This window comes from Aedes aegypti, chromosome 2 (genome assembly GCF_002204515.2).
Source record: "Aedes aegypti strain LVP_AGWG chromosome 2, AaegL5.0 Primary Assembly, whole genome shotgun sequence".
Classification (NCBI taxonomy): Eukaryota; Metazoa; Arthropoda; class Insecta; order Diptera; family Culicidae; genus Aedes; species Aedes aegypti.
Genome location: NC_035108.1, coordinates 171,504,683 through 171,520,644, shown reverse-complemented (window position 1 = coordinate 171,520,644; position 15,962 = coordinate 171,504,683). Strand labels below are relative to the sequence as shown.

At 35.8% G+C, this 15,962-nt stretch overlaps 1 protein-coding gene across 3 annotated transcripts in view; it reads right to left on the bottom strand.

The window, feature by feature from the left end:
* Positions 1-7,450, bottom strand: part of LOC110676202 — a 236,411-nt gene extending 228,961 nt beyond the window's left edge. The window contains exons 1-3 of one of the 3 annotated variants that reach the window (XM_021843140.1): positions 7,024-7,450; positions 6,580-6,966; positions 2,716-2,912 (exon numbers count right to left, since the gene is read on the bottom strand). The gene's annotated coding sequence lies outside the window, so the exon portion shown is untranslated. Of the gene's footprint in view, positions 1-2,715; positions 2,913-6,579 lie in introns of all 3 variants that reach the window. The other 2 variants (XM_021843141.1, XM_021843142.1) reach the window with 2 other exon arrangements.
* Positions 7,451-15,962: the final 8,512 nt, after the last annotated feature.

Here is a 15,962-nt window from a genome sequence, read left to right as displayed (position 1 = left end):
CCATTCAACCGTCTTCAGAGTGTTGAAGCGGTTCCAGGAGCGGTTGACGTTGGACCACGGCAAAGGAGCTGGAAGAAAACCGGGACCGGAGAACAAAAAGACGGAGGAAAAGGTGAAGCGAATGATTAAAGCAAATCCCAACGTCTCAAGCCGTGATTTGTCTAAAAAGATCGGCATGTCGCAGAGCTACGTCCAGAATGCAAAGCAGAGAGCTGGACTACATACAAACAAGGTACAGAACTTCCCAAACCGCGATGAGCGGCAACAATCGACGGCTAAAACTCGGGTACGGAAGCTCTACGAGAAGATGCTGACAAAATATGGCTGCTGTGTGATGGACGACGAAACGTATATAAAAGCCAATTTTAAGCAAATTCCGGGTTTGGAGTTTTTCACCGCAAGAGCAAGTTCGATGTGGACGACAAATTTAAGAAGAAGAAAATGTCGAAGTTCGCCTCCAAATATCTCATTTGACTGCCATCTGCTCTTGCGGACTGAGGAGCTACCCTTTCGTGACAAAGGGCACAGTAAATGGAGAGATCTACAAATCTTAGTGCCTCGAGAAGCGTCTTTTGCCGTTCTAGCAGCAGCACGACGAGGCTCCGCAAATTTGGCCAGATTTGGCATCATGCCACTATTCTAAAAGTGTCCTGGAGTGGTATGAGGCCAATTCTGTCCATTTTGTTCCAAAGGACATGAATCCGCCAAACTGTCCGGAGCTGCGCCCGGTGGAGCTGTACTGGGCAATAATGAAGTGGGAACTTCAGAAGAGCAAGAAGACAGTCAAAGACGAGAAGGAAAAAAAACTGAGAAACAAGTACCGGATGACACTGTAAAGACTTTGATGGAGGGCATCATTTTTTCAAGTTTACACTCAATGCTCCATCGATTAACTTTTCTTTTGATTTTTGAAGTGAATATATGTATAAAACTACCCTAAAATTTTGATTTGATGACATTGACATTTTCGGTGTCACAATAATTTCGTGTTTGCCTTTTACACCAGGTCTGCCCATCCTTTTTGGCTCTTTTTTCTTAAGTGTTCGTTAAAAGAAGCAAAACGGGAAAGTAGTTCATTCTGGAATACGTCATTCGGGGAAATTGCCTTTGAGATAATCTTTGTCTATATATCACGTTGCCCCATTTTTTCCTCTATTGTAACATGTTCTGCATCATTTATTTTATTTTATTTTTCAGGACCATGGTCAACCTCGCCAAGCACAATCCAATCCCTTTGAAGGTCCTCGTCCCTTATATACTATCCCTTAAAACTTCATTTGTTAAATTTCACCGAAAAGCGAAACTCCGACAAGAGTTAAACAAACAACTGATGTAATTAACTATTCGCACACGTTTGCTCGATTTTGATTCCCAACTTTAACGAGCAACTCGAGCATCAACACACATGTGTCGGAGGAAGCGCTCGAGTGGTGTCAGTTTGAGTGGTTTCATTTTCCGGCATCGGAGAAGGGGAAACTGCTTTATCGCAACGCAAACTTTTTCTCTGATTGAATAACCCATTCTTCGGGTTGCAATATTATGGCTAGTGGGTGCACATGATAGAAAGAAACTATATGCAAATTGCTTTAATTCATTTGACTTGCAAGTACAGGATGCTAATTGAAGAACATTAATTAGGGCTACATACCTGGTATGGGAGTGGAAGTGAATGAAGGTAATAAAGTACAGCTGAAATAACTTGTTTGGTCGTGAGAGAATCATAACATGATGAGCATACTTCCCACGTTCACATACACTGAGGCAAAAGCACTTAGGTATTCCATAAATCATGACTTATGAACCATCCAAATTAGGGTTTCATTGAACGCTTAACCATTTCGAAAATGGGATCATATGTTTCATAAGTGAGAGCTTTTGATTATTTAAGAATCATTACTTGAAATATTTTTATCATAGCAATCGGTAGAAGAACTGCTCTGGTTTCAATGTTGGGTACAAGTTATTCGTTAACAGATCACATGTTATCTAAACATGCTAATTTTTGAGCTCGCCTGTCATAATAGGCAATTTTAATTATGCAATTATCATTGCGTTCAATACCGATTTTCATTGATTGACTTATGAAATTAAGTGATGAAATTCTTCAACATAATCATAAGAAAAATTTAAAAATTTTAATAATAATCGTTGTCGCGCCAATTCATAATTATTCCTTAAGAAATTTTTATAAAGTTTTTTTTTTTCCTCAGTGCAGGTATTTATGACAATTCATGCTTATAGAGGAAGTGGTGGAAAATGAACACCGTGCGTTTTACCGAGTAACAACAAATTTCAATGATATTTTGTCACGCACGGACAATTTAAAGCATACATCAGAGTGTTCAGGTTGATAAGGATGTCGATTAATGTTAAAATATCAATCAAAAATAAGATTTTTAGAAAACCACGTTTCAAAATCAGAACTGATGTAACATTAAGGTCGGAGCCGGAGGTCTTGAGGTTTTCCAGTAAGGTGGATAGCGTTATGATATAACGTCAATTAGATTTCTGTTTCAATGGGTTGGTTGGCATTTTGGTAGATCCAAAATTTTCATAATATTGTCTGAAACCATTTGAACGATGTACAGAAAAACTATTACGATTTAAATAATAAATAGATAAGATAAATAATAATCAAAGTGTCAAAATTTTAAAATTAACAGTCCTTAAAAAATCACTAAAACGAATAATTTAAATTAAGTTTCTCATACATACCTCTGTAAGAATGCTGTTGCTTGAAGGGATGAACAGTATTCTCGTTTTCGAAACGATCATCCAATGACAGTTTTAAGTACAATTAATCATTCACCAACCACTGCACTGTTCAGCTTCTGGTCAACTTCACTCATCGGTTGGGAGGGGGCAATTAAAATTTGTTTTTAAACAAACCGATGCACTTCCGAGCCACGAATCTTCTCTCACACATGTTGTTTAATTTTCGTAAATTAATTATACATTTTCTTCCCGCACCAATGCGCAGAGGAGTAATTGGGTTGAATTAATGGCCAAAAGTTGAAAAGTATTTTCACATGTCTTTTATTTATTTTGAGATACTTTGAAGTATGTTTTATGAGGGTGAGATTTTTTTTTTATTTAAAACAAACACGACAAACACAAAACAATGATTTTTTTCAGCTCGTAATAAAATATGGTTTACCTGAGATGAGTAAAGTGGGGCAAAAATTCGACCTTAGCAGAATAACCAATATATTCAGGAAAGCACAAACAGTTAACAGATTTTTTATTTCTAGTTTATTTGGAATTTTTTATATATTTCCATGTAAAATTTTTTTTCAGAGTTTTATATTTTTTATGAAAATTTGAAATCTTAAGCTTTTATTCCATAAAAAAATATTGGAAATCGGTTGAGCTCTTGGTTGAGTTTCTCTGAACTTTCAAGAAAAAATGAGAACAGCAACAGCCCCTTTTGTCCCAAGGCCTTCAGAACACGAAAAAAACGGAATTTTTAATCTTATTTAATGTAAACAAACAATTTTCGTGAAATTTTATATTATTTTTTGAAAAGTCAAAATCTTCAGCTTTCATTTCGTCAAAAAAAACAAATAAAAAAGGTCAAGCGGTTCAAATATTATAATTAAAAAAAAATATTGCAAATTTGCGATCTTTTTTGGTCACCCTATTTCGGAAATGGTCACCCTAATAAAAAAATAAAAAAAAACATTCGGATAAGGAACAAAATATCAAATTTTCACGGAATTCGGTGACTCACTAGATCGGCTAATTATGGAATGGCTGTATAAATATAATAATGGAAATTTATAAATTGTATTACTATTTGGACAATATTTGAGTCTTTTCTTGGAAATATCAAGTTAGATAGGTGAACTTGCATGGAAAATGGAGTTAGGGAACATCGAGTTAAAGAGGTAACAACTTGCAGAGGGATGCAAGGGTATGTTAGATTGAAGGAGCCGCGCATTCCATTGAGTTAGGGGAAATATCGAGCAAGGAGAGTTGACTGTTTAACCTCTTATTTAGCGAAACATGCCTAATCGTGCGAAAAAAAAATCCCAAAATTTCACGTGTGTACTTAGTTTTGCGAAAAACTGCAGTTTAGTCAATCAACCCTGTTTTGGGTAATTTTTATGAGATTTTAGTATGTAATTTTCTGCAAACATAAGTCTATGGCTGGTGTAAAGGTGCCTGTCAAAAAAGTATTCATATATATATATACAGCGTACTTCTGCCCCATACTACTACATTCCTACTCTTGCTCCACCCGTAGCGCAAAAGTTCGTTTAAGACAATCAATTTTAAAAACTTTTATAACTAACAATGTGGTAATATTTTGGTACAAGTTTGTTCAGCAAAATTGTTGCCAATATGTTGAAGTTTCATTATGTGGTAATCATTTCTTTTCAACTGTTATAGCTTTTTTGTAACCTTTCGGTCGTCGCGCGAATTTTTGTAACGCGAGTAGTCGCGCGTTGTACTTTGTACAACACCCTTGGTTTTGCGAATATCCCAGGAGTCTGACCACTTAGAAAGATGACGTCTTTGGCAAAATTGTTCTGTCGCTCAAGAGCTATCATTATTTTAGCCAAGAAATTAGGAGCTTGATCATCTAGAAATATGGCGTCTTCGGCAGAGTTGTTCAGTAGCTCAAATTCTTTCTTTGTGTAATCCTTAAAATTCAAGATTTTGTTAAAATGATGATAGTCGCACACACTGTACTGCCCAAAACTGCATATTTGTCACATTCGACATTTTTGCCAATTTCGAGTTAATACCGCGGAGAGTCATCAAATGGTAAATACTTTCGATCAGCCCAATGAAATCTGTGAGTTTGTTCTAGAAAATTCAAAAAAAATACCAAGTTGTTTTGTCACATTGGTAATTGTATAATACCGCATAATAGTCGCATTGAGATCATACACGAGTCCCGTAATGAAGTAGCGATAAAATTTCAATCAGAACTATTTTCTGACTATTCCCCAGTATGCGATATGAGTTGTACAAAATTTTAGCCTCAAGTAAGCTTTTTTGAATTCTTGGTAATTTTTAGAAATTTTAGTTTCGTCCCATATTGGTATTCCATTTACTCAATGCCTGCTTTTGTCGAATGTTACAATTATGCAGTTATAGGCAGTGTAAGTCTCAGCGCATTAGATTTTTACATACATCCAACATGAACTGATATAAATGTTGCATGTAATTGTTTTGGTTCTAAACTTAAAAATCCACGCCTTTGAAATCCGTTACGTAGATAGAAGAACAGGTTAAGGTGAAGATGAATCGATGCCAAAACTCAAATTTTCAAGAGCACAAATCTAGAGAACAAACATCCGTTTAAGCTGAAAACTTAATCCATTAGTCACTAGCTGGTGATGACCAATGGGGGCCCAGATAGCCGAAGCGGTAAGCGCGCAGCTATTCAGCAAGACCAAGCTGAGGGTCGTGGGTTCGAATCCCAGCGGTCGAGGATCTTTACGGGTTGGAAATTTTCTCGACTTTTCTGGGCACAGAGTATCTTCGTACCTGGGGATTCAGTCTGGGAATATTATCAGCTTCAATCATCTTCAATAATATCCATATTGTGCCTAAAGACATAACTGTCCCATATGGAAAAAGTAGGCATTGAGAAAATAACGCTTAAAGTTTGAAGCCTTCCTTCTCATACAAATGTTTATAATTTTCTAGTACATTTCAGCATGCCATATACATTTGGCAACACCGCACAGATTACTTATTTTTCTACTATTGATCATCAAAAAAATATAAATATGGACATTGCTCAAGTTTTTCCGTTGTTATTGGGATGTAAAGTTCATATAGAGACTATTATGCCTTTATTTTTCAATATGGGACTTATCTAACTTCTTATTTGTTTCCACATTATTTTCAAACAAACTGTGTGAATTTTTATATGCTAAGTTAGGTACATATTAAAACATACATGTAACGACAACAAAAGGTGTTGGTTAGAAAATCAATATGGGACAGTTATGCTTTATGGGCAGCATAGAAAATAAAGTTTTCGAATAGTAATGAGGGTTTAATTCATATACCGCAATAATGGGCAAATTATCCTATTCTACAAATAACGGTTTAGTGAGCAAAACTAAGCTTGTAATGCTGTATGATTTCAAGAATAAATTAAGTAGTTCACACCTAAGCAACATTTTAAACACTCAAAGTTGGCATAGAGGGGCTTAGCACCGACATTTTTTTACACATTCAAAAACTGTGAATATTTTTATGCTAAACTAAGCTTAATAAAAATTAAAATAATAAAACCGGGAATCGAACCCAGACACCTTCAGCATGTTGCTTTGTAGGCGCGGACTCTAACCACTCGGCTAAGGAAGGCCCCTACCTGCCTTACCTCTAATACCTATTAATTCAAGCTTCTAATGGCGGTAAGCTCCATCGAAGTTCATACGCCAATCGCGTATTATCCTCGATTTTACTATGGTAAAATCGAGGATAATACGCGATTGGGGTATTAACTTCGATGGAGCTTACCACTATAAATGTGTAACAAGCCATTTAGCCAGTATTTCAATATTTTGTCCATGAAATTGGCCCTATTACTCCTATGTGCATCGCAAAACGCACCATGACTTGCTGTTGACCAAACTGCATCGTATCCCGATTCAAAGTGCGCGGCAAACCGTAGCGGCGTGATTTATTTTCTCCCGCCGACAAAACATCTTTTCACACGCACACCGGACAGTTGAAGCGGAAAAGTATCACAACGAGCGCGCGCGAAATGCACTTTTCCCCTTAGCCGTAAATTTCACCAACGGCGGATTCCTGACGATGATCTCGTTTTTCCGCACAGTAATCGTGCTGTGGTTTGTTTGTTTTTAATTTTATTTGATTTACACTTTATTCTTTTAATCACACTTCCGATATTTGTCTTGACGTGACCAGTCACGAGTTGTTGTCCCAGGGCTGCGTGCCTTTCTGGGAATTCACCGTTGAACTGTTTTTTTTCTGTAACTATTTGTACAATATTGAATTTCATTTGTTTTTATTGGTAGCTCAGATAAGTCCTACCAAACCTCAGTTGCTCTGAGAAACTCTGATACATGCTCTCTCCAAGAACAAGATTCCCAAATAACAGAACTTAGCGACCACCGGATCCGAGATCCGCGAAATTACTTCCGCTCGCTTTGGGCGCCGCTGCTAGACTGACTGACTTTCTGTGGTTCAGAGTCAGCAGAAGACATCCTTGGCGTAACGAACGAGACACCGGCCGGGGGACACCCACTATGACTGCACTTCCACTATGTCGCGTCCCACCTAGCATCTCAGCCATATAAAACACCGGCTTTGTTTATCAGCATCGACATCGGAAACCACGACCTACGGGAATGGGAAGGGATCCTAAATTGAGGAAAATCAGCCATAAATGCTACAACCGTGTCGGAACGGAGAAAGGAATGAATTTTCCGCTTGTACATAACATTGAAATTTGTTCCCAGTGGGTCCTTTCTTCGGTCACGCAAACCATGTGCACGAATGATGGAAGCATCCACAGGAATGCAACAATGAGCCGAGCGTGGATGAACAAATGAATGAACCAATGCATTGCAATCGGTGGACCAATTCGGCAATGGGGTGTGACTTGCGCAATAAGCGGATGGTTTCGCGGAAGTTTTTGGTGTTCATGGTAGGGTTGTAGTCAGTGGTCATCTGAAATCATCAGAATTAAACATAGTTTAGTCTGAAAATATAGTCATGTCTCCGCGTCAGGAATCCGCTTTATGAGACCCAGAGCTTATGCAGGGTCGGTAGAGAGTCGCTTTTTAGTGACAAGGTCGTTATTTTCGACCTAATCACTAAAATGTTACTATTCGCATAGCATATATTGACTGCACATGTTGCTACCGTGTGGGACCGAAATCCATACACTTAATTCAATTTTCATTATATCAATATTAAAATCAATGAATATGCAACCTTAAAATGTCACTTCATATTACAATAAATTATAAGTTGTTTTTAATGCTTACCAAATATAAGTAGGCCATGGTTTAAAAATAGTAAAAATCAAAATGGCATCGCTTATCCTTATGAAGTTTGATTTGTGTGCCTTTTTAGTGATTTGCTAACTAGAGTGAATATAGTTTTCAGCATATAGCATATTAGAAGTGAAATATTCACGTTTTTTGAACCAACTCTTATTCACGATATGGACTACATGAAGTTGCTGAACTGTACAATAACTGTTTTGAATGATTATTATTGAATCAAATTCCATACAAGGCAAAAGATCAATATATTTCATCCCGTTTCAGCAGAAACACTTGATACAGTGGGATTCCGTTTTTGGTAAAAAAAAGGAATTTTCAGTTGCCAAAACGGAACTGTGCCAAAATAGGAACCATTTTTTTAATCTTAAAAATATCATTAGGATGTTGTTACATCATTCTTATGTATCAAATGATGGTCAAACTGCGAAACGGTACAAAACTGAATGGTTTTCTTCAATTTGATGGACTTTAAAAAATCCACTACCTTGAAGCCTTAGCGGTTATTTGAAAATGGCTCTAAGAAATATCGAATGATTGACGGCAGTCAAAAGGACGCACAAAATAGCTGTAATTAAGTGAATTCAACAAAATTTACAGAATATTTACCAAGCCTTCAATAGGATTTACCATAGTAATATGGATGTTATGTTAAGATAAATGATTACAAAATGGTAAAGCACAGTGATACTGAACATGCAGCACTCAAGCCATATGAGGCCCCCATGATCCATAGCTGTGACTTTTAATGTTGTATAATGCAATACACAAATAAGCTTCTTATCACTTCAATTAGAAATGGGTTTGACTGTGTTTTTTTAAGTTAAGCTTGTTCAGTATAAATCAACCATATTTTTTGAATCAACCGAAATTAACCAGTTCTCGCTAAGATACCCCAAGAGCCCGATAGGAATATTCAGGTCGTCGTTAAGAATTCACAGGGACCCGCTAGTACACTGAAGTAGTTCGCTAGGAATCTACAGGAACTAGCATAGCACTCTCTAGGTTCTTGCTTAGGATTCAGATAGGAATTAACATCTGCCCAGGAGATCGCTAGAAATTTTGCGGACATTCTAGGGGAATCTTAGATATTGCTATATTGCTGAAAATTCTCAAATTCTCCAAAGAATGATAATCCTCAAATTCCTTTGGAAACATATCCATAATCCACAAGATTTCACCAGAAATACTCAAGATACCACTCGAAATCATAGCAGTTTACTGAGAATCGCCAGCGTTCGCCCAGCATCCGTAATAACTAACTATACATTCTCAGATACCTGCAAGAATCCTCTAATGTCCAAATACTCTGATTTCGCTCAGTATCCTCAAGAATCAGTTCTGAAAATTCTCAGAAACTCACAATAATAAAATAAAATCTTGGAAAGAATCTCCAGGATTCACTTAGAAAACTGCTTTACCTAGATAGAAATAACCAGGATTTGATTATTTCATGTGACTAACATGTTTGATTAAAATAATGAATTGGAATGCAGCATACTCCAGCGTGAGCACCCCTGGAATAGAATGTTAAATCGTTTCTTAAAAATCCACCGTTCCACCCAAGGGGGAAACCCGAACTATGGCTTCCCAAGGTTTATATTTTTTGTTTCTACACGGAAAGACTTCCGATTTGTTGCAGTCTCATTTATATTGGTTGGAGTATATCCAAATTCAAATTCATCAACTAAAGCGTCATCTATATTCGAAAAAGTAGAGAAACTTTAAAGTAGATGGAGTACCTTGAAGAAGACTGCAAGTGGTAGTCGAAATACGCGTATCTGTCAAAGATAAGCATTTAGGAGCGGAGTTAAAAGGTACACGGTACTCCATCTACTTTAAAGTTTCTCTATTTGAGATTCTGCTCAGAGGATTTGAACATTCATTAAAGAGTCGAAAAAGTAGTTGGAACGGTTTCTCCCTTTCTCCATGCAAACTTGGAGCTCTTTTTGCCCCTCCTCTTGGAGTTGAAGGCTGATATACAGTACTGGACAGAAAAAAAGTACGCATTGGCCGTTTTTCCATACAAAAAGATCAAGTTTGGAGTCTTATATCTCGGTTTCTAGTTGTCCGATTGACCTGAAATTTTCACCGCAGCTTGAAAGTAACCTCAAATTTGCTAGGCTAGAAATTCATAGTTTTTCATTAACGAACTTTTAAGTTATCGCAAATCTCAAATTTTGATAAAAATGACAAAATTTTAAAGTAAAAGTAATTTTTAAATAAAAATATTTAGAGCAATATGTCTTTCTGCAAAAATGTACAATTTGATAAGACACACAAGTTTGCAGAACATCATTTTTCGGTAAAACTGATTGTTTTCAAAATATTTTCAAAAGTAAATTTTGCAATTTTTTGCAAATTGAGAGACTTTCAATAATTTAAAAGATTGTGTTTCAAATGCAGTGATATTTTAGTTGAGTAAAATCTATGTTATATCTAGGCTGTGGTGAAAATTTCAGATCAATCGGACCACTAAAAACTGAGATTCAGATCTCCAAACTTGACCATTTTGTATGGAAAAACGGCCAATGCGTACTTTATTCTGTCCAGTACTGTATTTTGACACTTCAGAAATTTACTTGAATAACGTAATTTAATTTGAAAAAATCCATTACAAACTGAGAGCCATGACTTTTTGCTTAATTTGTTTATATTATTGCGGTATGCTTCTTCATACTCAATGTGTGTAATTGCATGCAATGAAAATTACAGTGAAGCGTAAAAGCGAGACGAAATTTATGATTGGAACTGTTCGATTCATATAAGGTACCGTGGGGTAAGTGGATACAGAAAAATCAGCAGTCAACTTCAATGTTATGTACAGTCTACGTGAATAATGTAATTCAAACTTTTTTCTGTGGATAACAAATTAGGGACTAATATACTTAAAATCGTCATTTATTTAGATTTTTCTGATTTTTATGTATTAAGTTTGAGGGACTTGAAAATTTGCGCCAAATGATCCACTTACTCCTTTATGGTGGGGTAAGTGGATCACCACTAAAAAAAATCTATTCTCAAAACATATATGGTGTAATTATGTATACTAAGAATGATATTGCTCTCGTTCTTGTTATTAGTGCTAGTTATGTCATGTTTTGATACTTAAAAATTAAAAAGTGTCTTAATTTTATTAATAAAAATATTAATACATTAGTTTACACTAATTCGAACAAAAAAAAACATTGTTGCTAGAATTATTTGGATAAAATTCTACTATATATTTACAAAAGTTATACTGAAGTATTGTATGATCATTTCTTACGAAGTGTTTGAAAAACACTGGTAATTTAAAAATATTAGTTACATTTATTTTTGTGTGACAAACTGAAATCTTCTTATTCTATTTATGAATGTAATTCTACCATCTGTCTAGAACAATTTATATGGTCAAATAAGATACGATAATATGTTTTCAATTGGAAAATTTGTATATTTTGCTCTATTGCAAATCAGCTCTAATAAACCACACAAAGTTTTGTTTGAATTTTGCAATATCCATTCTTTTATATTTTCTTGTACCAGAAATATAAAAATAAATTTTAGGTGTATTAATTCAAATTTTCTATAGTCGATTAGACAAATTCAAGCTAGTAATGAGAAAAAGTAAAAACAAAACAATATTTGCGAGTATTCAAACTTATTCAAATTATCGTAAGCAGTCTGCCAATAAATGATAATAATACTTGATCCACTTACCCCACCCCATTAAAAAGTGGGGGTAAGTGTACCATGTCCAATATATCTGTATTTATTTATAAAAATCACATATTTTTCATTGTGATTCATTCAACTAGAACTAAAATGTTCACCATACGTTGAAAAAACTAATAGAATTTGATTTAAGGCAGAGATACAATGGATTTTTGATTGACGGAAAACAATTTTGAAATTAATTGATTTTTGCAGCCAAAAAGTTTGCTTGTGTTAGTGTATGTTTAGTACCAGTTTTGCATTAGTATCAGTGTGGACGTAAGAACATAACCTAAAACGATGCAATGGTGCGAAAATATTCAGCATCTTCAAGTATTTATGCTCAATATAGACAAATGATCCACTTACCCCACTGATACACTTCCCCCACTGTACCTTACTTTTTTTTGCTCTTATGTAAAACATGTGTTTTGTTCAAACAAGCTGCTCCAAATCTGAAAAAAATGGTTACTATTGACTGTTTCACCTACCGGCAGACTCATGTGGGCTTATCACTCGGTGTGTCTACCCGAGAAAAGAATTTGACACTCTTGTTGAGATATTTATAGAGATTGATGGTTTCATGAAACGTTGAGAACATATTAACATCTCGAATTAAATGAGCGCGCACGGGAGCCCTAGCAGTTGATTAGAGAGCATATCGACGCAGATGGAACTCTGGAATGTGATAGGAGTGAAGCTGGTATGCTTTTCAAATGATTAAAATGAAAGACATAATGACATTAACAAAAAATTACAATTTTTAATGGTATTCAAAAGTGTTGCCATAAGCGGATTTATTTTATTGCCAAAATTGGGGTGTGTTAAAAACGGAATCCCACTGTAGTATGAAGCCCATATATAACTCTGATGATTTTGGAAAATTAAGAGAATGCCGTTGAAGCAGTGTGATGATGCTGATGATGCTATTCCAAAAAACACCATCAGAAATACGGTAATAAGTCGATACGCTCAGAAAGAGGAGCTTAAACTTATTTTACAACCGAAATTGTGCTCCAGATCGTTGTATTTGCTGCAGTAGGATTGCCGTTGGATGAAAAGCTGATATGTTTAATTTGTAAATTTGGAAGCATGTTAATAAAAAAACGATGATGTACGTATATTTTATTTTCAATAAAATATGAACCTTTTCAAGAATGGTTCTTTTTGTAGTAATAAGATTGTTTTATGACTCAGTTTTAAATATTTCTTTAGTAATACGTTACGTATTTGCGATAAAATTTTTCTAAACTATTAAGAATCATATAATTTTTATTCATCTTTGATTAGCTATCAAATATTAAAACCAGTTTCTTACTTGCTAATAAAATAATTGAAAATAAAAGTATTTTCACTGCAGTATAAATGACGAGTAGAGGAGCCGAACCTTGTGTAGTGGTTAGAACACACGCCTTCATGCCGGTGACCTGGGATCGAATTCCATCCCCGAGATAGTTACTTATGACGTCAATGTCATAGTGACGACTTCCTGCGGAAGGTAAGTAAAGCCGATTGGGACCGAGATGAACTAGCCAAGGGCTAAAAAGCTCATGCATTTAGATGCAGTATGTTGACTTTTGATCCAGCTTAAAAATTCCATCTATCTGTTGAGGCTGTCCATTAATTTCATAAGGGTTTATGGGGGAGTGAGGGTTTGAGATTTCTTACGATCCATACATTTAATTTTCAACTTTACATACGAAAAATCTTATCATGGGGGGAGGGAGGTTCGAAAATGAAAAAAAAAATGTCTTACGTAATTAATGCACAGCTCCTAGGCCCAGATAGGTAGCGGTAAACGTGCACCGGTTTTCGGATTCAAAATTTTCTCGACTTCTCAGAGCAAATAGGGAGACTTACGGCTTCGGCACCATTCGACTATTATCGGCAACCAAATTTCAAACGCCAAATATACAGTATTTTTCTATCCAAACACATCAGTGGAAACATTCAGATAATTCTTTGTTCTGCCCGCTTCCCGCTGGCGAGATTTCCGAGACTAAACAAACGATATCGCCGAAGATGTCATCAATTCAAATGAGCACGCCTCAAAATGCGACTGATTTTGAGCTGCCGAAGAGATTCACCAGCAGTTGTTATGGGAAAGTTGCAAGAAGAAGAAGAGATTGAGGCTGCCGACAATAGTCACACTGACAAGGAATGTTCGCAGCGTTGTAAAAACGTTTCCAAAAGCATTTTGACAAGTCTTGCGGTGTGAATCGATAGAGGATTGAGCAACGCATAAAAGTAAATAGACAAACACAGAATTTCTCTGCTGATGTCCGAGAAAATTACAAAAGAAGCAAGGCATCGGCTTAAGCTGCCGAGAAAACGTAAGTTCCCCTAGTATCTTCGTACCTGCCACACGATAGTCAAACGGCAAAAAAACGCTCTAAGTTAATAATTGGAAGTACTCTGAGAATCAGGCTTTGTCCCAGTTGGGACGTAACACCAGAAAGAAGACGAAGAAGAAGATCTATCAGTTTGTGCAGTTAGAACACAATAGTGTTATTTATTTATGTAGCCTAGGTATTAGAGCATGATAATACTTTTAACGAAGAACCAATCATAACTGTTCTAAATAGTTCGTTGATATATTTTTTACATTCCATAAAAAATACCATTTTAGGTTCATGCTGTGCTTAATTATATCTAAAAAAGATGTCAACAAAAAAGTCTGATTGATTGCCTATTACAAATCCACATATTTTTATCAGAGGGTTTTATTTAGTTTAGTGCTTAGGTGTACGGATTTCGGTCCCACATGGTACTCCGTGATTGATCGGAACTGATAAGAATTGTACTTCGATCCAAATATATAAGGGATGGGACCTTCCACATAGTCTTGAAGTGCACATTTTGCTGTTCTCATATTATTGATTAATAATGGCGTCGGCCAAGTACTAACAGTCAGTTGGTATGGGGAAGGAATGTAAGTGTGTAACGATTGTTGCTTCTAGAGACTGAAAATACCTCTGCAACGTCACAATCATCACGGGAAGGGTGTTGATTAGTGTGAGAAGAAAAAGATCTGAGAGTCACCTTTGGTTGGTGATGTGATCCTTGGATAAGGAGGAAAAATACGACTCTTAGTCAAAATTAGTTTTGTATTTTTGTCTCGCGGTGAAAAAAAATATTGGTAGAAGATTAAAAAAGTACGCCGACTTGATATCGGTCTTTAAAAGTAATGTCGTAGTAGGCAAGGTATGTGTATATTAGGATTATATGAAACAATAATAATGATTTGTGTAAACACTCGTAGTAACCAACAATCTATAGTTTGTTTGAAAATTAAATAAACGTAACGTTGGCGTGAAAAAAAAATGTTACCATAAACATGAAACGAGCTCACCAGTTGGCAATCCACCCCCGACTGAACATGAATATTTGTTTTGCAATCGCACAAAGCGTACCGGTCACAATTGATTTTGATTCCGTCGCTTATCCCATAGTAGCAAGCAACGGAAGAACACACACTACTCTTACTAAAAAAACACTATTCGCAACAAAATGTGGCTAAAGTCACTTTATCTACAAAAAATTGGTAATTAAAGTCACTTTTTTCGGGATCTGAAGATAACACCGGTGAATTTCTTGAACAGATTTTCGTTACTATTCAAACAAACATTATTTTCGATCTCAAAATAAGAGAATCCAGACTAGCACCTGGATTATTGAGTTAAAAGTTTTTCTTTGTCATTGAATCAGTAAAATGTCTACAAACTGTCGCCGTTTTTTTTTTTTTTAGAAGGTTGTATTAACCATTCTAGTAAAAATTTGGAAATTATTTCTGGCTGAAGATACATTCATGATTGGTCTAGCCCAAGCACGCTTAAAGAATTGCAAAAATTGTAGAGTATTCTTCGACAGAAATCCAGCAGACAATCTAAACAAATCTGCTTCACAAAGTCCAGCAGCTTATTTGCTATTCCAGCAAAATTTTATTCGGGGAAATGAGCGGCACTCTTTGTTTCCTCAATTGAATCAAAGAGCCTTGGCTAGAGGCTGCTTCGATTTGGTGTTCGGAAAATTTGTCTAAAATATCGAACTGATTACTCATTTCGATGCAATTATCAACATTAACCATTTCTCCTTTAGAAGAGAGCGCGCATTCCGGAGAAACATACTTTTTTCATTCTTGCCACGTTTAGTGACAGTTTGAAGTCCCTATTTTTTGGAAACAAGTTGTGAATTCAGAGATTCACCCTTCCTTTTGTTAGCAGTTGCAAGCATAGTTAGTGAATAAACGAAAGAAGACGTGACCTT